Here is a 26,810-nt window from a genome sequence, read left to right on the forward strand (position 1 = left end):
AAGTGTTCATTCAGTATTGTTTGTCATTATTACAAATATATATATATATAAAAATCAGGCCGACTAATCAGTATCGGCTTTTTTTGGTCCTCCAATAATCCGTATCGGTGTTGAAAAATCCTAATCGGTCGACCTCTAGAAAAAAGTAATCAATGTAAACTGCTGTTTTGAGGATGTAACCACAGGATTATGTCATTGTAACCAATTTTCAACATATTTTATACAAGGTTTGTCTATGTTGAATTTGTATTGTACCTAGATATTGAATTGTGTTTGGTTGTCAACGGAGATGTATCTTCTGCTTGGATAGTTCCATCTTTGCCACTGACTTAGTTCTGGCTTTAATTCCAGTTTGTCTACAAATTGATATGTTGGATTCACGTCTCCATCTCAACCAAGAATCAAAGTTAAAGAATATGACTAAATGTGCATTTAAAGTTTGATTATATTATATTTAGTCCTATTCTTTAACTTTGATTCTTGGTTGAGATGGAGACGTGAATCCAACATATGAATTATTAATTTGTATCCAAACTGGAATTCGTTGACAACCAAACACAATTCAATATCACTTTTGCAATACAGTAAATAGCCACAAGTTAACAAATGATACGTTGGACTCACCTCCAACTAAACCAAAAATAAAAGTTAAAGAATAGGATTAAGCCAGTGGCTCAGATGAAACTATTCAAGCAGTAGGTACATTTCCATTAAATGTTGATATTTGGTTGCATTGTCAACCAAACACATTCCAATATTACTTTTATAATACAGTAAATAGCCTAAAGGCTATCTTATAAACTAATTTAACAGTATTTAGGTATTGAGGTTAGCCTACTGTAACTATAAATGTATTCTTATGCAATCATAGAAAGCGTGCATGTTCAAGAAAGCATGCAAAGGTCGCAGGTCGGTGGAGAGATTCACAACTGCTGTAATAATCTATACAGAACCTGAAACAGCATTGATCACTTGCACTATGTACTTTTAATGTAATCTCGACTACAATCCACGTAATTTGTTTGTGCTATTAGATGAAAGCACAGCGATAACACATTAAAGCTGCAATATGTAACTTTTTGGGTGACCCCGACCAAATTCACATGGAAATGTGAGTTATTGATCTGTCATTCTCATTGAAAGTAAGTCTAAGAATCGATAGTTCTTAAGTTTTGTTTTTACGTCTGGTTTACTTTCGGGTTTGTACACCGAGCTTCAAACAGCTGAAAATACAATATTTGGGGTTATGTAAAATATATTTCACAGCGGTTTAGATTCTCTACACTATACTTGCTTGTTTTGTCACATAAACTGAAATTAGGCAAACCTATTAGAATTTTTGCAACCAGGAAATGAAAGAGCGATTTTTGCACATTGCACCTTATTTTGTTTTTATACAATAACAATATCTGACATTGTATTCCCATTTGAACTTTGTTGTGTTTTTAAATGTTTGAAAGCGCAGTGATAACACATTGTGAATTCAACAAATAAAGGTTGAAATCTCTTTGATCGAAGTCTCAACCAAATACTACCAAAATGTCCACGTTGAAATGATGAGGTGTGCCCAGTGGGTCCTTACATGTCTTAACATAACTCACTATTTGATTGCAGAGCTTCCAATTCATGCTATTTGCTATTTGTGCTGTAAGTGGAGGCAATTATTTGAGTATATTATGTTCCCCCTTTTGTCACGCAACATATAGGCTAGGTCTACAGCAGGTGAATGAAATTCAACGATTCAAGAAGTAAGTTAATGGGCTGGTAAGTCTTAAATTACACATTCCAGGGACAGCTGTAAATCTATACCACGAAAGAACGTTACGCTTCCAGAGAGACAAAGTAGAGTTACATGACGAAAAAGCTCACCATGTCTTTGTGTAATCCTGGAAAAATACAGGTCCCTGCACTAGTTACCCGGTTTATTTTCCTGATGATGGACCTCTCATTTCTGCGTCTGAGACGTATGGCAGATGATCCTAATTATAGAGCCCTGAGGACTCTGTCTACTGCTTGGTCCATCGCACCTCGTCTAAGGTTTCAGACATTCCTATTTCGCAGGCAACACCGAACCAACCAAAAGAACCAAACAAGTCGGCTGTCATGCTATGTCTTAATAATTGTTTGGATAAGCTGGTCTACGTCTCCCTCAGCCCCCTACCGACTTCAACAGATTGTCTAGATAAAGCTCTTTGAAAAGCGAAATAAATCAAACCAGCAGACTATACTGTAGCCATATAGACCATAAGTCTGTTGATAAACACTTCAAAACATCTGTTGCATCAGGGACATATGCTACATACCTTCCTAATCTCCATATACTAAGAGTAGTGGCTCTCTGTCAGATCTTCTGTCATGAAGGGACTGGGCATGCTCAGAGCAGGCCGGTCCCTCTGATCATGCCCCGGGGCTACAGATCAGCGGGGCCCACCTGCTCCTCTCTCACTGTGGCTTTAATCAAGCTTCTCACAGTCCCTCACACCTCTAGGCCTGGCCCCAATGAACCAGATGAATGTTGGTGTGTATGATACAGCGCTGCGATTAAAGCAAAGATAACCGTCGGGTGTCTCTAATCCGGAGTCTATTGAATCTATACGCTGTGAAGCCTCAAGGTGGCTGGATCATTACACAGCTAATGGCACCCACCTCGGTGTTATCTGTGGCTTCTGTCAACCATTATAAAAGGAAGGGGCCAGGGCACCTCTTCACCAGTCAGTTCCTCTCTCAGTTCAGAGGAAGTGAGAGACACCAAGAAAAATCAGAACAATTTTTCTGGAACATTGTTCAGTTTCAATCTGGAGAGGAACATGCATGTCTCATCAGATTCCCCTGAGTCTAATTCACTTTGACAACTACTCTAGTGGCTCTGTTGAAATGATTCCTCTGCAAATAGTTGTCACACGCATGTATTGCATGTGTGACGTACACTGTACATCCTACTAACAGCGTTCTGCATTACTAAACATATGAAAATATATATTTAGAAATTAAACTCTACTCTTCTTTTAATGACCTGTTGCACAGTGAATGCATTGCAGGCTATTCCTGTTTAATATTTTGCAAACGTATTCCAGGATGTATCACAGATGCCAGGTTAAAATAATAGATTACTGAAGTCATGTCCTTTCTATTGTACACCGGGGGGACCTCATTTAAAAAGAGTTAGAACTAGGCCATTGTCAGGCCAAGGTGATCACACCAGGACGACGAGCACTAACACGTCTAACAAATATAGCAGACCCAAAAACGTCTGGGGTGTTTAGAAAAAAAACACTGTGCCTTTTCTGTAACCCTTCATTACCTACGATGCATCATTTTCACATTTACTGTGCCTTCAGAAATGATTCATACCCCTTGATTTATTCCACATTTGGTTATGTCACAGCCTGAATTCAAAACGGATCAAATCAATTTTTTTCCTCACCCATTGACACACATTTTTTTTGCAAATGTATTGAACATGATATACAGAAATGTTTCATTTACATAAGTATTCACACGCCTTGGTCAAACATGTTAGAATCACCTTTGGCAGCTATTTACAGATGTGATTCTTTCTGGGTAAGTCTAAGAGCTTTGCACACCTGGATTGTCCAATACTTGCACTTAAAATTCGTCAGGCTCTGTCAAGTTGGTTGTTGATCATCGCTAGTTAGACATTTTCAAGTCTTGCCATAGATTTTCAAGCCGATTTTAAAGTCAAAACTGTAACTAGGCCACTCAGGAACATTCGATGTGGTATTGGTAAGCCACACAAGTCTACATTTGGCCTTGTGTTTTAGGTTATTGGCCTGCTCAAAATTTTATTTGTCTCCCAGTGTCTGTTGGAATGCAGACTGAACCAGGTTTTCCTCCAGGATTTTGCCTGTGTTTAGCTCGATTCCGTGTATTTTTATCCTAAAAATAACTGAAAGGAGGCTGGTTAAAATAAAGTGGCTGTTCTGCCCTTGAGAAAGGCAGTTAACCACCACAACAATTGCTCCCGGAGTGCCGACGACGTGGATGTCGATTTAAGGCAACACCCACACCTCTCTGATTCAAAGGGGTTGGGTTAAATGTGGAAGACTCATTTAGGTTGAATGCATTCAGTTGTGCAACTGACTAGGTATTCCCCTGTCCCCTTTCTTTGTGAGGCATTGGAAAACCTTTCTGGTCTTTGTGGTTGAATCTGTGTTTCAAATACACTGCTCGACTGATGGATCTTACAGATAATTGCATGTGGTACAGAGATGAAGTAGTCATTCAAAAACGTTTCAATTTTTAATAAAAAATCTAAAACCATAATTCCACTTTGACATTATGGGGTATTCTGTGTCGGCCAGTGACACAACCCCTCAATTGAATCCATTTTGAATTCAAGCTGTAACACACCAAAATGTGGAAAAAGTCAAGGGGTGTGAATAGTTTCTGAAGGCACTCTAGCTGTGCTGTAATCTTCTGTCACTTGAAAATAGAAGCATAATAAATATTTTTTGTTCCCTAATATGCTATGACTAAAAATGTGAATCTGACCAGGGAATATCTTCCATACAAGCATTACATCTTAAATCCATTAGAATCAAACGGAGAACATTACTTTTTATGAAAACAATATTGAAAACAATTACTGGAGTCCAAGAGCAGATTTTCTTGCAATATCAACCAATATCTCATTCCACAAACATCTATGTAACTCTCAATGATGTCATCATACTGAAGCGTCTGAAGGAGGAAGCCATTTCCTCTGTCTAGATCTTACAGGCCAAGACATTCCAGAGCTTTCGATCTAGAAATGGTGAGTCTCTGAAATGTCCTAAGGGGGGGGGGGGCATAAGAAAAGCAAGGCAGTGATTATACCCTTACAAATCTGCAGAATGCCATGCATGGATAATTCACACACAGATTAAGACACATTGAAATGTTTCTGATTGACAAGGGCTATTTTAACATGTCATAAACTTGACATGGAAAAAAAGTCACCTTTCGTTGGCTATTTAGAAGAGTGCATGTGCACAATGCAAAAACTACTATTCATCAGGAATGCACTGTAACTAGTCAAAGAGGAGTTTCTTTCTGAAATACATTTTCTTTGAGTTAAAATGGTTGCTAAATGTACTATGGTAACATTTAAATGACTCCCTCCTGCCAGCTGATAAATGAATAAGATGAAGTAAGGAGAAAGTCTCTCCCCCTCTGCATTCTTGTGGATCTCCATAAGAGGTCTGTTCAGCCATATAGCCACACACAAAGGCTGACGGAACAGGGATCCCCACAGGCAGCTAGGCAACGGGGCTTTTGTGCAAACCTTTCAGGAACTCAGGCCTCGGTTCAAAACTAAGGAATGCCAAGCTCTCTTTGATTTTCATAACAATTTTGAGAGGGAGGAGGCCTAAGGACACAAAGTATTTTTTTTATACAGGCATGTTTCGAGACTGCTAGATTTAACCTTCTCCCTCAATGTAGTTTGATCTATCCCTGGATTGGCATCTAGTGAATCTGAGGGAAAGTCAGGTCCCCAGGCAGTTTCCATCCACACCACTGGGAAGATGGGTGGACTTGTCTGGGATAGTCTCTGAGGTGATATATTAATAAATCCTCTTAAATGTAAAGTTCCCTGTTTAGGGGACCTGCGTGGTTATGGTACCGGCTCCGATCAAACATTTTCGCTTATAAATCAATCTGTGGATACCGTACATCAAAATGGCTAGCATTGAGCGATAACCCTGGTTCCCACGGACACAGTAGTATAATTAAGCCTGTAGGATGTGAAATCTGAAACCACTTGTAGCTGGAATGTCTCTCCTACCGTTTTATTCGCTCTTCTGACTGTCCATCAACTCTTGGCTGAACCCTATGTCACAAACCAACAATCCTTACATCGTAGCGCAGCAGGAGAGAGGGGTTTCATCATGGTAGCACATTCAGAGATCGATTTATAGCCATTAATGTCAAATAGATTTGAAACAAAACACTTTTGGTTTGTCATAGACATAAAGTTCAAGAAGTCAAGCTAGAGCTCTGTGAGACGTTCACAGTAATGGGGGCAGACGTTGTGATCAAGATAGACTTTTAGAAAAGATGCACATTGTCTCAAACACTAAACATAGAAATATGTATTTTACAGCGAAGGAAGGTGAAATCTTATAGTTAGTAGTTTCATAATTTGATTATACTATATTTAGAAAGCATATGTAATTTTAAGCATTATTCATACAGTTTTGTTGACTCTGTACCGGTACCCCCTGTATATAGCCTCCAAATTGACTCTACCGGTACCCCCTGTATATAGCCTCGCTATTGTTATTTTACTGCTTCTCTTTGATAATTTTTTATTTAAATGTAAATGTTTTACTTACCTATTTTTTTTTTACTTAACACTTATTTTTCTTAACTGCATTGTTGGTTAGGGGCTTGTAAGTAAGCATTTCACTGTAAGATATACAACTCTTGTATTTGGCGCATGTGACATAACATGTGATGTGATTTGAACACGATATATCACCCAGTCCTAGGTGTTTTAACACCTCTAGATCGGCTTTATTTTCCAGCGCTTAATCTTCAATGGAACTTAAGCAGTCAGTTGTCAGTTGGTAGGTGCCAAGAATGATAAGTGAGGAGAACTGCACACCTCCTGAATAACTGCACAGCACTTGATATCTATGAAGCACGTCAAAAAAAAACACAACCGCTATTCTGGTTGACAGAAACAAACGGTTCCCCAGGGAGTCAAGCGTAATGTTTTCAGACACCTGGCAACAGAAACAGTACGGCGAGCCAGCCAACACTGCCGGGCCTTCATGTACTGCAGAGTGAGTCAGAGCGATGCTCACCTCCACCTGGGACATGCACACAGCACAGCACAGGATGGAGCCGGTCCAAACGACAACATTACATCCACACAGGACAGCACAGGATGGAGTCGGTCCAAACAACAACATTACATCCACACAGCACAGCACAGGATGGAGCCGGTCCAAACAACAACATTACATCCACACAGCACAGCACAGGATGGAGCCGGTCCAAACAACAACATTACATCCACACAGGACAGCACAGGATGGAGTCGGTCCAAACAACAACATTACATCCACACAGCACAGCACAGGATGGAGCCGGTCCAAACGACAACATTACATCCACACAGCACAGCACAGGATGGAGCCGGTCCAAACAACAACATTACATCCACACAGCACAGCGCAGGATGGAGCCGGTCCAAACAACAACATTACATCCACACAATGAGACATATAACGAACGCACTAGAATGAACGTGTTTGTGCTCCAAGTCGCTGCCGGCTGTCTCTAACATTCCCATCAGTGAGGGCACTTTCTCCCTCCATTTGTTTAAGCTCACATCCATCCACCACAACAACAGTACGTCTTTCTTTAGCATGCTCTGGGGCATAGGCTAGCCTAACACACAGGGATTTGACCTCTTGAGTTCTGGACCAGGTGTAGCTCTCCTCTAGAGATCTCCCTCTACTCTTACATAAACCTTCTAGCACCGATGGGGACAGAGGGGGTTACATAAGAAGCCATGAAGCCACAGCAAGATGAGAGGCGCCTCTGGATTGAAAAAGAAGGCCTTGCTTGTGTTGTTTTTTTTATGTCTCAGGGCATCTGCTGGACCAGTTTCACTAGCTCAGTGAGCCGCCAGCTTGGCTGGGACCCTTATTGCTTGGGTCAAGCATCTTTGTTTGTAATGAAGTAAGCAGAGACTAGATTCCTGAGTCTGACCCCAAAGGATTGTGATCTATTTGATTTTCTGGCAGCACATTTAAAAAAATATATAAAAAAATTTGACGGAAATACAACTTGTAGCTGTGGCTTCTGTGGTCATGCTCCATGCTGGAGTGTTGTTCCCTAGCGGAGTATGGAACAGGGATCAGTGACGTGATTGGACAATGATTGAGACGAGCACTCAGTCCAGAGCAGGATTGGCTCCCCAGTCCCCAGTATTTAGTCAAACTCAGCCATCTGTCTTTCCCCACCCCCACTTCCAGCAAATAGAGGCAGAAACGGAGAGAGAGAGAGACAAAGGCAGAGAGAGGGCAGATAAAGGAGATGGCAGAGAGAAGAGGGGGCAGAGAAAGAAAGGGCCAAGAGAAAGAGTGAGCAGAGAGAGAGATAAGGAGAAAGAGAGGGATTAAATCAAAAACTTTGACCCTTTCTCTAATCCCAAGATCTATTTCAGAGCTCATAGCCCCGGTTCCTCCAGGGGTGGTGCCTTGGAAACCTCTGACACACACAGATCAAGGAGTTTATTTCTGAATCAGAGATTTATGGTCATCACTAATCACAAAATCGAAATAGTCAGATAGTCAGTTTAAATAGTCTAAATACAGATCATATACTTTCAAATGACCCAATTCCAAAACTCGTGACTCGTGAGTGTCAGCCTTGAAGAAAGACTCCTGGGCTGTTGTTACACTGAAGTAGTTGGGACAGTGATAATTGAGCTGTTCTGTGTGTTACTGATGCCTGCCAGATGTGAGACTGGAGATAACGCTAACAGCACTTCGAAGAAACTCAACATCAAAGGTATTACCAGGGGGTCGTAACCTCTATAGCAAGCCAAGACTTCAGCCTCATATGCAGACATTGACAATGAATAAGTGAGGTTTAGGATGTTGTCACAAGACCAGCGCTGCCACAGTAGTATACACACACTTCCAGCTGTGGGAAGATACTGTACTGACCAAAGACTCTAGACTCTGGCCAATCTAGTTATCATAATCATCTGATTTGGATTCATTGTCCTGGACCACTGAACAGAAAAGGCCCCTTGTGTTAGTCAGAGAGAGGCCAGTCAAACACATCTCTCTCTCTCTCTCTCCCTCTGGGTAATTCAACGGTAATGGAATCACGCTTTGACTCAGATTTCTCACTTTAAAATGGATGCCAGACAAAAAACACTGATTTCAAAGTTTAACAAACCATACAACTCTATGCACAAGGACTACTTTGAACACAAACAATTTTCCAAAAACACATTTACTGGAAGACAAAAAATTCTGTTAAATACATATGGAGGATCTTAATTTGAGCCAGTTTCTACAGCAGAAATATTATACTGCAGCAACAGAAAATGTTAATTATTATATGGATTATAACTCATGGAATTTATTTTGTATTGGTTGCTACATTTTTCATTAGGACAAATCAAGTCTGACATTTTAAGGTGGAAATTACAAACTTTAAAAGATTTTGTAAACCTCACATACACTACAAGTTCTCATTTCCTGTAGCGCAGGGAAATTCTCAGCAACAAGAGTGATCAAATTAAGATCTTATCTGTATCTGCTCCGATTGCGTTTCAAAGATGTCTGCAGAAAGAGTGTCAGCTATAACATTACACTTTGAGTTGGAAACAACTATTTTGGTTATCGAACTAGAGTTGGAGAAGTGGATTTACATTCGGTAACGGAATTACAGTAACGGAATTACATCATGGGTCCCTGATCTGTACTACACAGAAATGCATCATTATGGATATGAATATCATTCTCTTAAATGGTGATGTTTCCTGAATAAGGCACACAAAGGTAGAAATATGCATCATCCTTATTTTGCATATTTGGATATTAGCCTACACACGGGCTATTATTGTAATGACCTCCGCCCCCAAACAAGACCACATTTGGTTGGTCCGGACCAGACCAAATCTGAAACAATCATAGACAAATATGTTTCAAACGTTTGGAAATCACGGTACAGCAACGTAGATAGAGTACAGTAGAGTACATACAATAAGATATGTTCAGTAGAGTAGGGTATAGAACAATACAGTACATAATACTGTACTCTACTGCACTGTACTGAATTACCCAAACTCGTGCAACATAGACGTCCATGATTGGTTCAGATTGGCTCCGGCCAGGGTCAACTGACCAAATTTCAACTATTTTTCAACGTCCACGGACGTCCGTTGTCGGTCGGTGCTCAGTGGGTGAGAATGCTTGTTACAGTAAATGGAAAGAGGTTAGGTGGTAGGTGTCCCGGGAGGTGTCAGTAAGAGCCAGGAGAGGTGACATTAACTGGAGAGAGAAGAGAGTGGCAGTGCGAGAGAATGAGAGGGAGGTGTTGTCCAGACTGTTTTCACAGTCTTGCTTTAGCCACCAGACGACAGAAAGCGAAGGAACAAAATGATGAGCTGAACATAACAGTATGCCAGTGGAAGGGAGGACAGTAGCAGGTAGTTTCTGTTTACTATGATTTACCATTGTGACCAATTCAATGGCAGTAATTATGTTTTAATCACTTCGTTTTTTTTATAGCTTTGGTACTATTTTCACAAGTATATGGTAAAATTTCACTTCTCTTAGTACAAAAATCAAAATAGATATTCAAAAAGGCTGTTTAAAATAACTTTAAAGCCCATTTTCAATTGACTAAGTACAACACACAACACTCACACAGTAACCTTTCTTTATATAAAATACCTTTCAGAAAAAGTTAATGGCCTTTCACAATGCAATGCTCACAATACTCACAAATGTGTGTTTGTAAAGTTTAAACAAAATTACATGTAAGATACATAACCATACATAATGACTACTCGTTATTACTAATTGAACCACAATTGGCCACCATATAAAAGTGGGTGTGTGAACATTTGCAATTTCTTTCAACCCGGCGCAGGATAGACAGCAAGGGAGAGGAAGAAATCAAAGAGCTAGTGGGAAAGGGGCCCATCAGAGAGAGGGAGGCAGACGGCAGGGAACTGTTGTGTCTAATGAAGTCCGGACCATCGTCGTTGACCACGTGGTAAACAGAGGCCTTACAATTGCAGAGGCGGTCAAATTTTGTTCACCTCAATCTGAAAAGATACATTCAATCTTGAACATTTTGCCAAGAAAACTGGTAAGTCTGAAGGATATGCACTATTCGTTACCATTACATTTACAGTAAATGAAATTGTAACGTTTGTAAATTCACAAAACATGTTTCAGTATGATCTATTGACAGTAGACTCTGTTCTACCATCAGAATTGACAGAAGACCCCATGGTGTTGTCTGTGGCCAGGTGTTGAACAACCAGCAGTGGTGGAAATGCTGAGGGCCAGGAATGACATACGGCTGTCCGAAATAAAGCAGGCCATTGGGAAGAACGATGACACCTTTGCCAATGTGGCATCCGTCAACCTACCAACAAACACCCGCCTTTTGAAGAGACACCAGGTATCTATGAAACCCATTTACCCGGTGCCTTTTGAGAGAAACGACGACCGGGTGAAACAACTGCGGGCCGAGTATGTTCAAGTACAACACTATATACTGTATTACTGATACTATTTTATGCACATGCTATTTCACAACATCATAATGGAACTATACTGTAAAAAAATGTATTATTAAAGGGTGATTGTGTGTGATGCTACTGTGAACCATCACAAGTATACACTACATGACCGAAAGTATGTGGACACCTGCTCGTCGAACATCTAATTCCCAAAATCACGGGCATCAATATGGAGTTGATCCCCCCTTTGCTGCTATAACAGCCTCCACTCTTCTGGGAAGGCTTTCCACTAGATGTTGGAACATTGTTGCGGGGACTTGCTTCCATTCTGCCACAGGAGCAATAGGGAGGTCGGGCACTGATGTGCAAATAGGCCTGGCTCGCAGTCGGTGTTCCAATTTATCCCAAAGGTGTTCGATGGGGTTGAGATCAGGGCTCTGGGAAGGCCAGTCAAATTGTTCCACACTGATCTTTACAAATTTCTGTATGGACCTCACTTTGTGCACGAGGGCATTGTCCTGATATCCAGAAGCTCTTTTCGGTCATTAGAGACGGTGGCAGAAACATTATGAACAAACTAGGTTACAAATCATTCGAAAACACACAATGGCACAATTGGTTATTATGTAGTGAATGAGGACATTCACTGTGATGTGGATGAGAATTTATGGCCAAATGCTCAAGACAGGCTTGATGCAAATGAATGTGTGACCATTAGACCTACTGTACGTGGCAAATATATCTGAAAAATGACTGATTAAACATTGGGTATATATTATGGAAATGATAGATTTTCTGTCAATTTTGTTGGGTAATGTAAGTCTATTGCTTAAAACTGTAATCTGCTGTAATTTACAGTACTATAGCATATTACTTTCAGCATTTCTAAGGGCGATTTGAAACGTTTATCTTGCATTATATGCTATTGGATTAACTGGTAGTTAAAATGACTCAATTGAAAATATATTATGCTGTGTTTTGGTGATTAACCCAATGTTCTATTACATTTCCCAATAAACTTGTAATATGAATCAAATGGTTGTGTGATGAGATGTTTACATCCAAACGTATGCACAAAATGACAGGTTTTGGATGAAAGACGGGCTGCTTCAAGTCGGACCAGTTTTGTACTAAAATTTGTGAAAATGTACCACATACTTGTGAAAATAGTACCAGTACCAAAACAATAAAAATAAAATAAAAAATTCATTACCAAACTTTATATCAGTGAAAACACTAATTGGTAGGTCTACCTTTATTGCTTACTTATGGAAACTGTCATTATCCTCCCTCATGAGGGTGAGAAATTAGATAATATCTTAGATATGTGGAGTTTTGGTAATATAATTACAAGGCAATGTTTCTTCAAGGCAGTGATATTTTTGGCCAAGGGTATTTACTTCAGCATTATTATGTTTTGATGTATTTCAAAGACCCGCTTTCCATCTGTTGACCAGAAATCAAAGCTTTTGCTTATTTAAAAAAAAAAATGTAAGATGAAAAAATATATATATATATATTTCTCTAAAACAGACTCTTAGCTTTCCTTTGACACGCTCCTGTGAACTTCACGTTGGTGCTCACGGGTTTGTTTATATGGAAATGCCCCTCTCCCCACACACACTAGCAATTGCACAGCAATGGGCCTGCCAGCCTTGTCACCCAGTCTCCAGCTGCAGAGGACTAACAAATGTTTGTGTGAAATGAAGGCTGAGGCGCAGCCTGAAGAGAAGACTTACTCCCCCCACTGCTTTGTTTGGAGCTTCTCCTTTCAGCCTGCCTCTGAAAAGAAGGACCAAACATCAATATGTTTCAGCAGCGTGGGGTGGACCATCTCCGACCCACTTTTTTTAAAGGACCTCTTGGCCGCAGAGACTCAATGTTGCTGTTTCAAAGCTAATGTCTACACATTTTGCCAATGCTTATGCCGTGTTCTTCATGCTATGTGAGTGACTGAAACATAAATAAATCAATGGTGGCCCCATGTCATGACTGTCTTATTTTGGTGATTGTTAGATCTCAAAGAATCTTATTTAAAAATACACTGAACAAAAATATAAATGCTACATGCAATGTTTTGGTCCCATGTGTCATGACCTGAAATAAATATCCCAGAAATGTTCCATTGGCAGAATCTTTTTTTCTTTATCTCATTTCTTGCACAAATGTGTTTACATCCCTGTTAGTGAGCATTTCTCCTTTGCCAAGATAATCCATCCACTGGACTGGTGTGGCATATCAAGAAGTTTATTAAACAGCATGGTCATTACATAGGTGTACCTTGTGCTGGGGACAACAAAAGGCCACTCTAAAATGTGCAGTTTTGTCACAACACAATGCCACAGATGTCTCAAGTTGTTGAGGGAGCGTGCAACTGGCATGCTGAGTGCAGGAATGTCCACCAGAGCTGTTGACAGAGAATGTAATGTTCATTTCTCTACCATAGGCCACCTCTAACCTTGTTTTAGAGAATTTGACAGTGCGTCCAACCGGCCTCACAACTGCAGACCATGTATATGGCGTAGTGTGGGCGAGTGGTTTGCTAATGTCAACATTGTGGATAGAGTGCCCCATGGTGGCGGTGGGGTTACGGGCAGGCATAAGCTACGGACAACGAGCACAATTGCATTTTATCGATGGCAATTTAAATGCAAAGAGATACCGTGACGAGATCCTGAGGCCTATTGTCGTGCCATTCATCCGCCACCATCGCCTCATGTTTCAGCATGATCATGTACGGCCCCATGCCGCAAGGATCTGTACACAATTCCCGGAAGCTGAAAATGTCCCAGTTCTTCCATGGCATGCATACTCACAAGACATGTCACCCATTGAGCATGTTCGGCATGCTCTGAATTGACGTGTATGACAGTGTGCCAATTCCCGCCAATATCCAGCAACTTCGCACAGCCATTGAAGAGGAGTTGGACAACATTCCACCCCTCCTACCCTTTAATTTAAGGCATCTGTGAACAACATGCCTATCTGTATTCCCAGTCATGTGAAATCCACATATTAGGGCCTAATGAACTCATTTCAATTGACTGATTACCTTAAATGAAATATAACTTGGAATTTTCGCATGTTGCGTTTATATTTTTATGTATAATTATTCCACTTTTTTTTTTTACATTACAGCCTTATTTCAAAAGAATATTATACATTTTACTCATCAATCTACACACAATACCCCGTAATGACAAAGCAAAAACAGGTTTTCGATTTGTTTTTTGTGTGCAAATGTATAAAGTATTCAGACCTTTTACTCAGTACTTTGTTGAAGCACCTTTGGCAACAATTACAGCCTTGAGTCTTTTGGGTATGGCGCTACTTGCTTGGCACAGCTGTATTTGGGGAGTTTCTCCCATTCTTCTCTACAGATACTCTCAAGCTCTGTCAGGTTGGATGGGGAGCGTTGCTGCACAGCTATTTTCAGGTCTCTCCAGAGATGTTCGGAATATGGCTGGGACACTCAAGGGCATTCAGAGACTTGTCCTGAAGCCACTCCTGCATTGTCTTGGCTGTGTGCTTAGTATTGTTGTCCTGTTGAAAGGTGAACCTTCTCCCCAGTCTGAGGTCCTGAGCGCTCTGGAGCAGGTTTTCATCAAGGATCTCTCTGTGCTTTGCTCCATTCATCTTTCCCTCAACCCTGACTAGTCTCCCAATCCCGGCCACTGAAAAATATCCCCACAGCATGATGCTTCCACCACCATGCTTCACCGTAGGGATGGTGCCAGGTTGACTCCAGAAGACACTCAGCTTGACATTCAGGCCAAATAGTTCAATCTTGGTTTCATCAGACCAGAGAATCTTATTTCTCATGGCCTTTTAGGTACCTTTTGGCAAACTCCATGTGGGCTGTCATGTGCCTTTTACTGAAGAGTGGCTTCCGTCTGGCCACTCTACCATAAAGACCTGATTGGTGGAGTGCTGCAGAGATGTTTGTCCTTCTGGAAGGTTCTCCCATCTCCACAGAGGAACTCTGAAGTTCTGTCAGTATGACCAGTATGCAAATTTCTTCCATTTAAGAATGATGGAGGCCACTGTTCTTCGGGACCTTCAATGCTACAGAAATGTGGAGCCTGTCTTGGAGCTTTACAGACTATTCCTTCAACCTCATGGCATGGGTTTTTGCTCTGACATGCACTATCAACTATGGGACCTTACAAAAAAAACTTTTCACTTTGTAATTATGGGGTATTGTATGTAGATTGAAGAGGAACATTTATTTAATCCATTTTAGAATAAGCCTGTAACGTAAGAAAATGAGGAAAAAGTCAAGGGGTCTGAATACTTTCCGGATGTAATGTATAGCTCCATTATCTTTTCTACATACTTTATCTGGTTTTAGTCATTGAAATTTACACTGAAAACGTTTTACCATTCTCAACATATGTGTGTATATATATATACTGTATGTTTTTTCAAATATTTTTTGGAGTGGTGGCCTGTCGCTGCTAGATTAATATAGGCAAAACACCTTAAATCCTCTGCGCTAAAACACTTAATGATCGCAGATGTGGCTGTGCTGAAAGAGCAAGGAGCTGTGGATAATGACAAGCGTTTACTGTACCAATAAAGAGGTTTAGAGCACCTGCAAGGCAAAGGAGTAAAGAAATATATTTTTATTGTCCCACCAGGCTATTCACTTGCTCATTCAATGGCCTACTATTTATGTCAAAAGGTGCACTTCTGTTTTACAATCACACAATTCCCTAAAATGTAAAAAAATATATATATATATACACAACATAGCAGTAATAGGCTAGTAGCCCATCATTAAATGGCCCCTTCCTTCCTCTCCCTTCTCATTTATCTTGTACGTTGATAATAGGCATTGTCTCACCACCTGGGAAGTGAAACCGTAATCAATGTAAAAAGAATCTCATCCATATAACACTATCTGGTTTCCTCATCTCATATAAGTTTAATGGGCCCCCAGCCCCAGACGTCCATTATGGGTCATCCTTTCCCAGTTACACACCTGGTGCCGCGCTGACCTCTCCATCACACTGGCACGCTAATCAGCTCCCCAGGGAACCCAAGAGACAGCCAGGCGGGGGAAACAGCTAGGCAACTCCTACACACACTGACTGCATGATGAGCGCTTTCATGATAAACACAAAACTGAAGACACTGGCTATACTCCAATGCACAATTAGGCGAGGCCTATGCATCACCCTCAGACAAACATAATTCAATCACACATACTGTATTAAGATTGATTGGATAAAATGGGGATATTATTTACAGCACAATGCATGAGCGCATAATTTCCTTCCGTTATGATCCCTTTATGTCACAGTTTTAATGTCTCTTGTCACATTTAATATGTAAAACTGAGTAGTTGGTTCTGGTTTATCTCTGCATTACAATTTTAATATGGTTGAGGAGAATTCTGATTAGCCCTCATAAAGGCGTCCGAATGCTTCCCAGCCGAAATGGTTCGGAAGAGTTTGTTCATATAATATGACAACATTTTGAAGTTTTTTAAATTTATTTTGGGACTTTGTTAAGGGTTTTTTCAGCTGTTCGGGCACATTACATCTTTTATTTTTGAGGCAAGCCGAAATTGGTAGCTGAAGTCTACGCCCCTTCGTCGGTAATTGGTCAACAGTAGGGATTCTTCAGTAAAGTCTTTGTCATTCTATAAGAAATGAATGAAATACTGCACCAAACATCTTAGTCAGATGTAAAATTGCATGACTAAGACCTTCTCGTCAAAAACATCAACTCGAGAAATCTGTCATTGATGATCTTTTATTAATTCTGACTTTTGAGGAAGTGTATACTGGCTACAGTGTCTCTAAATGGACAAACAGTACTATTGCCGCTTTTTTTCAAGTTTTTCAAGTGAAGGTCTTTTAAAGGAGTAGCCAGTATACCCTTCCTCAAAATAATCTGAATCTGAAATAACTCAAGAAATCTGTCATTTAATTTTCACAAGGAGATCTTAGAGATCGCGCAATTTTACATCTAACTAAGAAGAATACCTCTCTCAAAATATTTACTCTCTCAAAGTTCCAAGTACGCAGGCACCTAGCACTGTTTGGTTAGCATGTTTCTGCAGTGCACATGAGATGGAGTTTGCTTCCATCTCATCGTCCCACACACAATGGCAGACCGAAGGGAGGGTGGTGCAGCATCCTCCAGATGCTGTTATTTTATCTAAAACATCAGGTGTACGCCGACTCCAGCCAAGTAATTCTTGCAAAGATTTAAAGTACAATTGTGTTTTATCTCCAGTACATTGCCACGATTGTCAGTTATGTAGCTGCTCTACTGATAATCTCAGTGCGTCCTTGCTGGGATGACACAACCAATCTACTGTCGGGGAATGCCAACATCCCAGACAAACACATTGGTTCACCGTTCCATGGGAGCGGACAGTACACAGCATACTGTACCATAATGTTCTGAATAATGGCCAAGTGTACCTTGCTCCCTATTCTACTGAATCGCTTAGGAGTAACAAACACAAGTCCAACATATATCGGAAACTGCTCAACTACAACAATATTAGCCTATCACTTGTGAATTATGCCCAGCATAAACTGCCTTTTGTTTGTGCGACTTTTCAAATCAGTCGCCCACCTCATGTAGCCTAACCCATAGGTCTATATGTTTTGATAAGGTTTGTATCACAACTAAAGTGGCCAAATAATAACTTCTCAAAATTAAACACATGAATCCGCTTTAAAAGGGGTTTAGAGCCTAACTGGCACACATAAGCAGAGATTGAGTTTCAAGTTTGGGGAAGATCATTTTCGCCATAAAAATGTTATCAATTTTGATAATGGTGTTTTCCCGCTCATGGAACATTTGTGCTTATAACCTACTGCCATGTGCGCATTGCTGTACTCTATTTTGGTTAGGTCAGGGTGTGACTAGGGTGGGCAATCTAGTTTTCCTATTTCTTTGTTTGGCCTGGTATGGTTCCCAATCAGAGGCAGTTGTCTCTGATTGGGGATCATACTTAGGCAGCCTTTTTTCCACCTTTAGTTCGTGGGATCTTGATTTTGTATAGTTGCTGTGTAGCCTGCAGAACTTTACGTTAATTTGTGTATGTTGTTTTTCGTTGTTCATTTAAATAAAAGCAAGATGTTCGTCTACCACGCTGCACCTTGGTCTCATTCAAACGACGAGCGTAACACTAATAGTCTAACATTTTAAGGTAAATGTTCTGTTACGTCAGCCACGTTGTTTAAAGATTTTTTTAATGCTAGTGGTTGTATTAATTTGGGATCTATTGCATCCCACAACTGTGACAGACTATGTTTGGAATATTTATTTATCGCATAGAATAGGTTGACTTTTGTACTATGGGTGATAGTAGATTGACATAGGCTAGTGCTTTTGCTGTTCGTTAGGCCTACTCATCTTGTTGGCTGACGAAAAGTAAATGTGGACAGTTCTTCCAATATCTTCAATATGCACCTCCAAATTGGATAAGAACGCGCACAGTTGCATCCCCGATGTGTCTGTCTTCACTTGTAGCCTGTGAGAAAGACCCAATCAAGTGATGGAGAGCCATGTGAGTGAGGGGTGCTTATGCGCACAACAGCCACTGACCGCAAAAGGTATGTATTTTTTGGGGTGCATTTCGGCCACAAAGGCATTATCAAGTGCTTGTCAAATTGTGAATGAGAGACTAATGAAGAGTGTACAACCTGTGAAAAAAAACTGAGCAGAGAGGCCTCCCAGGTGGTTAAGGGTGCTGTACTGCAGCGCCAGCTGTGCCACCAGAGACTCTGGGTTCGCGCCCAGGTTCTGTCGTAACCGGCCGTGACCGGGAGGTCCGTGGGGTGATGCACAATTGGCCTAGCGTCGTCCGGGTTAGGGAGGGTTTGGCCGGTTGGGAAATCCTTGTCTCATCACGCACCAGCGATTCCTGTGGCGGGCCGGGCACGGTGTTTCCTCTGACAGATTGGTGCGGCTGGCCTCCGGGTTGGATGGCGCTGTGTTAAGAAGCAGTGCGGCTTGGTTGGGTTGTGTATCGGTGGACGCATGACTTTCAACCTTCGTCTCTCCCGAACCCGTACAGGACTTGTAGCGATGAAACAATTGGATAACCACGAAATTGGGTAGAAAAAGGGATAAAAAAATAAAACTTTTTTCAAATCAACGTTTGTAGAACAACTAAAGTTACCTTAATAACTCTACCTATTTCTTTAACTTCTCAACACAGAATAGTTATGTGCGCACTTCCTCTAATCATTTGGAGGAAATATTTATATTTCATTCAGCTTTGTTCAATTGTTTTCTTCATACTATAAAATAATGCTAAGAATTCTAAAACGCTTGTCTGCTAAATGAACTAGTGTAGCCCACAGCCATTTGGCATAGCCAGATCAGTATCTAACATAAGGACAACTCAGAGTATGCTATTCTGTTCTTCTGAAATAGACTAGATGTTCTTCATATCATGCTTCTTTAGACCTGTCCAAAATCATGTCTTTATTGTGAAGGTGTAGGCTATATTACATGGATTTATTAGACTTTTTTAAATGTAGATGTTCCAAAGGTGTGTGGAAGCCAGGAGAGCTAAATATGTTTGTTAATTAACAGTCAATTACCGTGAGACCAACAGTTATTTGCTTGACAATCACCGACTGACAATTTGGTCACCGCCACAGCCCTGTCCCCGACTCTGCAAGCTGTTTTAAATAGTTCCCCGCCTCCAGTGCAAGCGCAAGGGATAGTTAATTGTACTACCGAACCGTCCCTAATCAAAACGGCCTAAACCCAGCCATCAGAAAACACTGAATTTTCCTTTTTTTCTATGTGTAAATCCTGCTTGAGTCATCTGGGAAATTCTGAAAATTCGCAATGTCATTCCAAAAAGTGATCAAATTACAACATCTTCTCACTGACTTCCGCTGCCTTTCAGAGACATGGCTCCATCTGCTGCTTTGATTGTGCCTGTCTACAATGTTATCCGGAGAGGCAGGATTGAAGGAAGAGGGGGTCTGATTTATATTAAAGAACATTTCCATTGTAAACAAATTGATAACGTGATAATGAACTAGTGGTTAGAGTGTTGGACTAGTAACCGGAAGGATGCAAGTTCAAATCCCCGAGCTGACAAGGTACAAATCTGTCGTTCTGCCCCTGAACAGGCAGTTAACCCACTGTTCCTAGGCCGTCATTGTAAATAAGAATTTGTTCTTAACTGACTTGCCTAGTTAAATAAAGGTAAAATAAAAAATTTAATAAATATGTATTGGCCTAAACGTTACACTGTCCCCAAATGTCTTCTACCCTTATTGGAATGTACACACCACCTTCCACCAAAAGTGTGTTTTGTTATCAGTTTAATAACATGCTTAGGGAATGTGATTTTGGCAAAGAGGTCATCTTAATGGGAGATTTTAACATTCATTATGAAGACAAGTCTTTGTAGGAAATCCCTCAAACGGATCACTAATACCTTTGAACTCACACAGATAGTTAAAGGGCCAACCAGGGTGACTAAAACACGTCTGGTGTTCAGTAATAAACCAGAAAGAGTGACTAAATCATTCAATATGGTAACTGGGCTGTCTGATCATAACCTGACACTCATAGCCAGAAAGCTTTCTAAGTACAGGTTTAACCTCTCTACTGTTAGAAAGCCTGATCCGCTCAGAATACCTAAGAGTGAATTCAATCATTTTGAAAACTTAATTAAGGGAATTATCTGGAATGATCTCTTGTCCTATACAAATTATGTGGAAGCTGATAGTCAGTCAGGTTTCTGTCCACAATCCAAACTACAATAAATGGCTTCCTAAAGAAGATCTAATACAAACCTGGCCAAAAGAGCACTCTTCCTTGGCTAAATGGAGAAATCTGGAAACTGATGAAAGAAAGAGATCATGCTCTAAAATCAACTCTAAAGTCCAAATTAGAGGGAAAGTGTAAATGTATCTGGGATAATCTAAAAAAGTTAACAGGGAAAGACCATAGTAACACTGCAAAAAGACTAGAAATCGATGTGAATGACAGGATGCAGTCGAAATGGGTAACAGCCTTCAATTCCTACTTTGTTGACTGTCAAGGTACTGACACAGAGCCCCTCCACTGGTTTCTTGTGCTCAGTGCCAGTGAATGTCACTCAACCTGTCTTCATCATAAGGGTGGTTTCTGAGTCAGAGGTGAACAAGGTGATTAGCTCACTAAAGAACTCTAAAGCCAAAGATGTATTTGGGCTGGACTCTACCTTTAACACATCTATTGGTCGGGGGGGGTTCCAAGGGTCTGGAAGTTGGCCATAATAACGGCCATCTTTAAAACAGGTGACCCTGTGGACATGAGTAACTACTGGCTCATTAGTATACTACCTGTGGTGTCGAAGGTTCATGAAAAGTGTAGCAGAGCAACTGATTGCCCACCTCAAAAACAATCCCTTCACATTACACTTCATGCAGTTTGACTTCAGAGCAAAACACTCCACAGAAATGGCCAACTGCTTTATTCTGGAAAATGTGAAGTCCAAGATGGGCAAAGGGGTGTTGTTGTGGCTGTATTTCTAGACCTAAGGAAAGCTTTTGATACTGTTAACCATGAGGTTCTTGCAATGGGAATGTGAATGTTTGTGCTTTTCTTAGAACTAATTTCTGTCTTCTATTCATGTGCTGTTCTAATAACCAATTTCTGTGTTCATGCAAGTGGCTGACTGTACAAATCCTCACTATCAGTAGCTGCAATTTGGCACTACGCCCAGACTGTGTTTTGAGAAGGAATGAAAGATATCTCCGTTTCAAGGACTCAGTTTAGAGAGAAAGAAGCCTCGTGAGGTGTTGGTCTGTCACAGGTTATGAACCAGTATTGGTCGGTCACATGAATGAAACAAAACAGTCATGATTAATTAATTATGCTAAATCATGCGAATATAACTTGTCTGTGTATAGTCGTATATAAGACAACTTCTGGGTCTGCCCAGGTAGAGCTCCTGATTGACATGTGTAATATGGTGCATTGAGTTGGTTGGAACCTCTCCAGAGCTGACAATAAACAATTATTAATTTAAGATTGACTTTGTATCCCTGTGTATGAATTTCCATGACATTCTCATCACAAAACTGTCCAAGTTCAACATTTCCCCCGGTGCCTTGAGATGGATGAAATCATACCTTGAAGGCAGAACCCAGTGCGTCAGAGTGAGCAATGAGCTGTCTCCCACCCTCAGCTATGATGTGGGCGTGCCATATGGGTCAATACTGGGGCCCCTCCTGTTCAGCCTGTACATTTAATGATCTGCCTTCTGTCTGTACTGGGTCTGAAGTTCAAATGTATGCAGATGATAGTGATATATGTGCATGCAAAGAGCAAACAACAAGCTGCACAAGAACTCACTACTACAATGGTCATCTTACAAAGTGGCTCAGTGACTCATGTTTGCATCTCAATGGGGAAAAAAACAGTGCATTTTCTTCACAAAGAGGGAAACTGATGCTTCTGAGCCAGATGTCTGTCTATGTGTCAGGGGAGAAGCTCTAGGTGATATACAATTTAAGTACTGTACCTTGGCATAATACTTGATTCCAATCTCTCTTTTAAAAAGCAGGTTAAAAAGGTAACTCAAATAACCAAATTCAACCTATCTAATTTCCAATTCATATGAAATTGTTTGACTACAGAGGTAGCAAAACTGTACTTCAATGCTATGATACTCCCCTACTTAACACACTGCTTAACTAGTTGGGCCCAAGCTTGTTGTTCAACATTAAAACCCATTCAGTCTGTATACAAACAGGCTCTCAGTGCTTGATAGAAAGCCCAATAGCCATCATCACTGTTAGATCCTCAGAGGGCATGATCTCCTGAGTTGGGGAAAAACTTGTGCAATATTAAAGATCCTAAATGGTCTGGCTTCCCCTCCACTTAGTACTTTAGTCAAACAGAAAACCCAAACCCATGGCAACAGATCCACAAGGTCTGCCATGAGAGGTGACTATAGTTCCCTTACAGAAAAGCACCTTTAGTCAATCTGCTTTCTCTGTGAGAGCTTCCCATGTCTGGAAGACACTGCCATTAGACACACGCAACTGTCGAACCTTCACAAAAAAAAACATAAAGACATGGCTAAAGGTCAATCGGACTTGTGAACATAATTCCTAGCTGTGTATTGCCACTTTCCATGTTATCTGTAGCTTGTGAGGCGTGGAACCACTTTGCAGCTTTTATATATTTAGTTTTTTTGCATTTTGTGCCATTTCTCTGACTGTATTCTACGTGTTGCTTGTCCTATGTTGCACCTGCCTGTCCTCACTGCTCATTGTTCGTCTGTATTGTTAATGCAATTGTTTTCAATGACCTGCCCAGCGACTGCGGTTGAAAATTAGCCGGCTGGCTAAAACCGTCACTTTTCCTCAAACGGTGCACTGACCATGTAAATAAAACTCAGTATGTTTGGTGCTGTATTTCTCAATGAAACAAATGTGCATGAAAATGAGTCGTCTCTCGTTGAAAGACAACAAAGACTATGGAGGAATCCCGACTGTTGACCAATCACCGACGAAGGGGCGTAGACTTCGGCTCTGAACTTCGCCTTGCCTCTAGAAAAATGCAGTGTGTGGCTGCAGCCAAAAACGAGAAAAAAAACATCTTCATAATATACGCACAAACGTTTCCGGTTGGGAAGCATGCGGACACCTTTATCCTCTTCTGACAGAGCTGTGACTCAGAAATGTCTACCAAATCTGTCATCACTAAGGTGTTCAGCAGCTCCATTTTTATTACCTTTATTTAACTAGGCAAGTCATTTAAGAAAAAAAATCGTATTTACAATGACGGTCTACACCAGCCAAACCCAGAGGACACTGTGCACTGCCCTATGGGACTCCCAATCACGACTGGTTGTGATACAGCCTGGATTTGAACCAGGGTGTCTAGTGACGCCTCAAGCACTGAGATGCAGTGCCTTAGACTGTTGAACCACTCAGGTGCCCAAGGAATGCTTCAGAGACTGTCTCAGAGTTCCCTTCCCCAACAATAATGTTTAACAGAAAATTACAGCATTTGACTTCTCATGTCCTTATTTCTTACCATACATAAAAACACATAAAACAATCTAGCTGGATGAGGCCAATGTAATGAGGGGAAAGCAATTTGTTTGTAGTTCAAGAAACACAGATCAAATCTACTTGAAAAAGACAGTTAAGCCCTTGGAGTGTGGATGACGCTCAATCATGCACCTATTTACATATAGGCCTAGATATACAGTATATGGCATTGTCGTTGGTACCCCTTGGGCACGTGGAATTATACTACCTATCTGGGACCAGGGATGTCCCGCTAAACATAAAACTGTTCAAAAGGCATCAACTTTGGTCTCAAATTATCAATAATCCAAATGGCCAAGAAATATAATTTGACCAACGCAGCATAGGCTACACATAGTCCCAGATTTGAACATTATTAAATAAAGGAACCCAAGAAATTATTTGATCTGCTCGGGGGAAAAATACATGATAGCAAAAAGTATTAGATATTGAGCTCATACCAAAATGTTCCGCGCGTAATTCGCCAGACGAACTCTCCGTCCGATTACAAATCCTTGGAAAATAAACCCGATTCGAAGCACGAGAAGCGGTGCGGGCTATTTACATTGAAAGACAACAAGAAGCTTGAGGGGACTGTCGATGGCTCCGTAGTTTATCCAGGCGGAAAGTAAATGGGACGGGAGCTACGCGCACTGAGACCCAACTCGCAAGTAAACTCAATCCGAGTTTGTCTTCACACTACCACCCGCTCTGTCCAATTTGCATATCAATAGATCTTGTGACAGCCTCTGCTAATGAGGTGAAATGAAGGAGCGCTGATACAATCCCCCTATTTGGGAAGAGAAGCAGTCCATCGGTTCTGCACCCGGCGCCACCCTATGGGACAACAACCCTCTCACTGGCCTGTCACTTTATTTCCTACTAGAAAGTGAAAGGGAATTCCGGTTATTTCTGTGCTATCTTCAACAGGCTACTCATGTCATGCTATGAAATGCATCTTACTGAGTAGACTAGTTTATCATTAACCAGCAATGACCAACATTTTTTTTGGGGGGGGGATTGTATACAAGCAACTAAATTAGGTGAGTGGGGTATGCGAGATTATCCAAATATGGATAATAATTTTTACTACATCTGAACTACACTGTTAAAATGAAGTGCGTTCTAGCACTAAAACTAGTGGCAACTGAGCTGCCACCACCTTAGATGAGCCGAAACCTTAACTTTGCTGGAGTATTGAAACACATGTTGTGAGACAGATGGAAGGTGTGCTGTAACATTCATCCTGAGGTGTTCTGATACATCATATTGACATGGTGTGTTGTAACACAACATAATGAAGAATTGTGCAACACCTTGCCAGAGATGGGTAGCATGTACACGGATAGGGTTGAAAATACTTATGGTGTTTCGAGTCCTGCCTAGAGCAGAATTGGCTCCCTTTTTCTGGAGTTTCCAAAATCTGTAAATGGGAGTCCATTTTCATATTGCATATTAATTATAATGGCAACCCTTTATTTTAAGGGTCCAAAATAAACCATTAAAAGCCATTAAGTTGTGTCTTCATCATTTATTAATCATTACTCCCACATGAATAAACCTGAAGACTGTCTGAGCGCACTAAGGCAGTGTTTTGACAAGCAAAAGCCCTGGGTTCACATCCACTTTCTCACGTGAATACCAGTGACGAAGGCCCACTTTACACATGTTCAGAAAGTATTCACACCCCTTGACTTTGTCCACATGTTGTTCTATTACAGCCTGAATTTAAAATGCATTATATTGAGATTTTGTGTCACTGGTATACACACAATAGCGCATAATGTCAAGGTGGAATATTTTTTTTTTTTTTTTTTGACATTTAGAAATGTCTTGAGCCAATTACTGTATATTGATCAACTGAGAAACAGCTTCTGTGAGAGAGTGTGGCAATCACAAGTTCAACTTTTTTGAGAGGTGGGTATCTTTCTATCTCCTCACATTCCAGAAGAAATGGTGTGAAATAAAATAAAAGTTTGGGTGTCCTACCCTTAGTGAAGGGATACAGTTTCATACACAGAAACCACATCATGGAGAGTGGCAGCCTGTCCCCATGATGGCAGCTTCTTATGAGCTAGCCTCCGTCATATCCTTTCACCTAGACGATGTGAGCCAAGCTTGGGAAGTTATTCAAGTGCCACTGTTAATAAGAGCGTGAGCGTGCACAGATATCTCTGCCTGTGGTAGAGCGAGCCCTTTGTGATTCCTGCTCTACGCCCTGGAGATGTGGAGATGGTTGTAACCTGACCTACCAGCAGCTCTCATCCATGGGAGCCGTGAGAGATTCTTGTGTTGGGTTGACCTGTAGCTGAGGCTAACGGTAGCACAGCGGCTTTGTTTAACCACATTAGGCAGGGTTATAGCTGTCCGCCTAAGCTGCCTTTGCTTTGACCTTATTTTATTGTTATAATAACAATAAAATAAGGTCATATATATATAATATATATATATATATATACTTTTTACCCTCAACAACAAGGTGGATGAACACTTGCTACTCATGGTTATTCAAAACTTTTTAGAGAAGAAAAACGTACCTTGCCGACATAATTGATGTG

The 26,810-nt window shown here is 40.8% G+C and overlaps 1 protein-coding gene across 2 annotated transcripts in view; it reads right to left on the reverse strand.

The window, feature by feature from the left end:
- Positions 1-25,096, reverse strand: part of ankrd6b (ankyrin repeat domain 6b) — a 47,863-nt gene extending 22,767 nt beyond the window's left edge. Inside the window, exon 1 of one of the 2 annotated variants that reach the window (XM_029677143.2) lies at positions 24,714-25,096. The gene's annotated coding sequence lies outside the window, so the exon portion shown is untranslated. The remainder of the gene's footprint in view (positions 1-24,713) is intronic. The other variant, XM_029677141.2, reaches the window with a different exon arrangement.
- Positions 25,097-26,810: the final 1,714 nt, after the last annotated feature.

The sequence above is a fragment of the Oncorhynchus nerka genome, linkage group LG13 (genome assembly GCF_034236695.1).
Source record: "Oncorhynchus nerka isolate Pitt River linkage group LG13, Oner_Uvic_2.0, whole genome shotgun sequence".
In the NCBI taxonomy this organism is placed as follows: Eukaryota; Metazoa; Chordata; class Actinopteri; order Salmoniformes; family Salmonidae; genus Oncorhynchus; species Oncorhynchus nerka.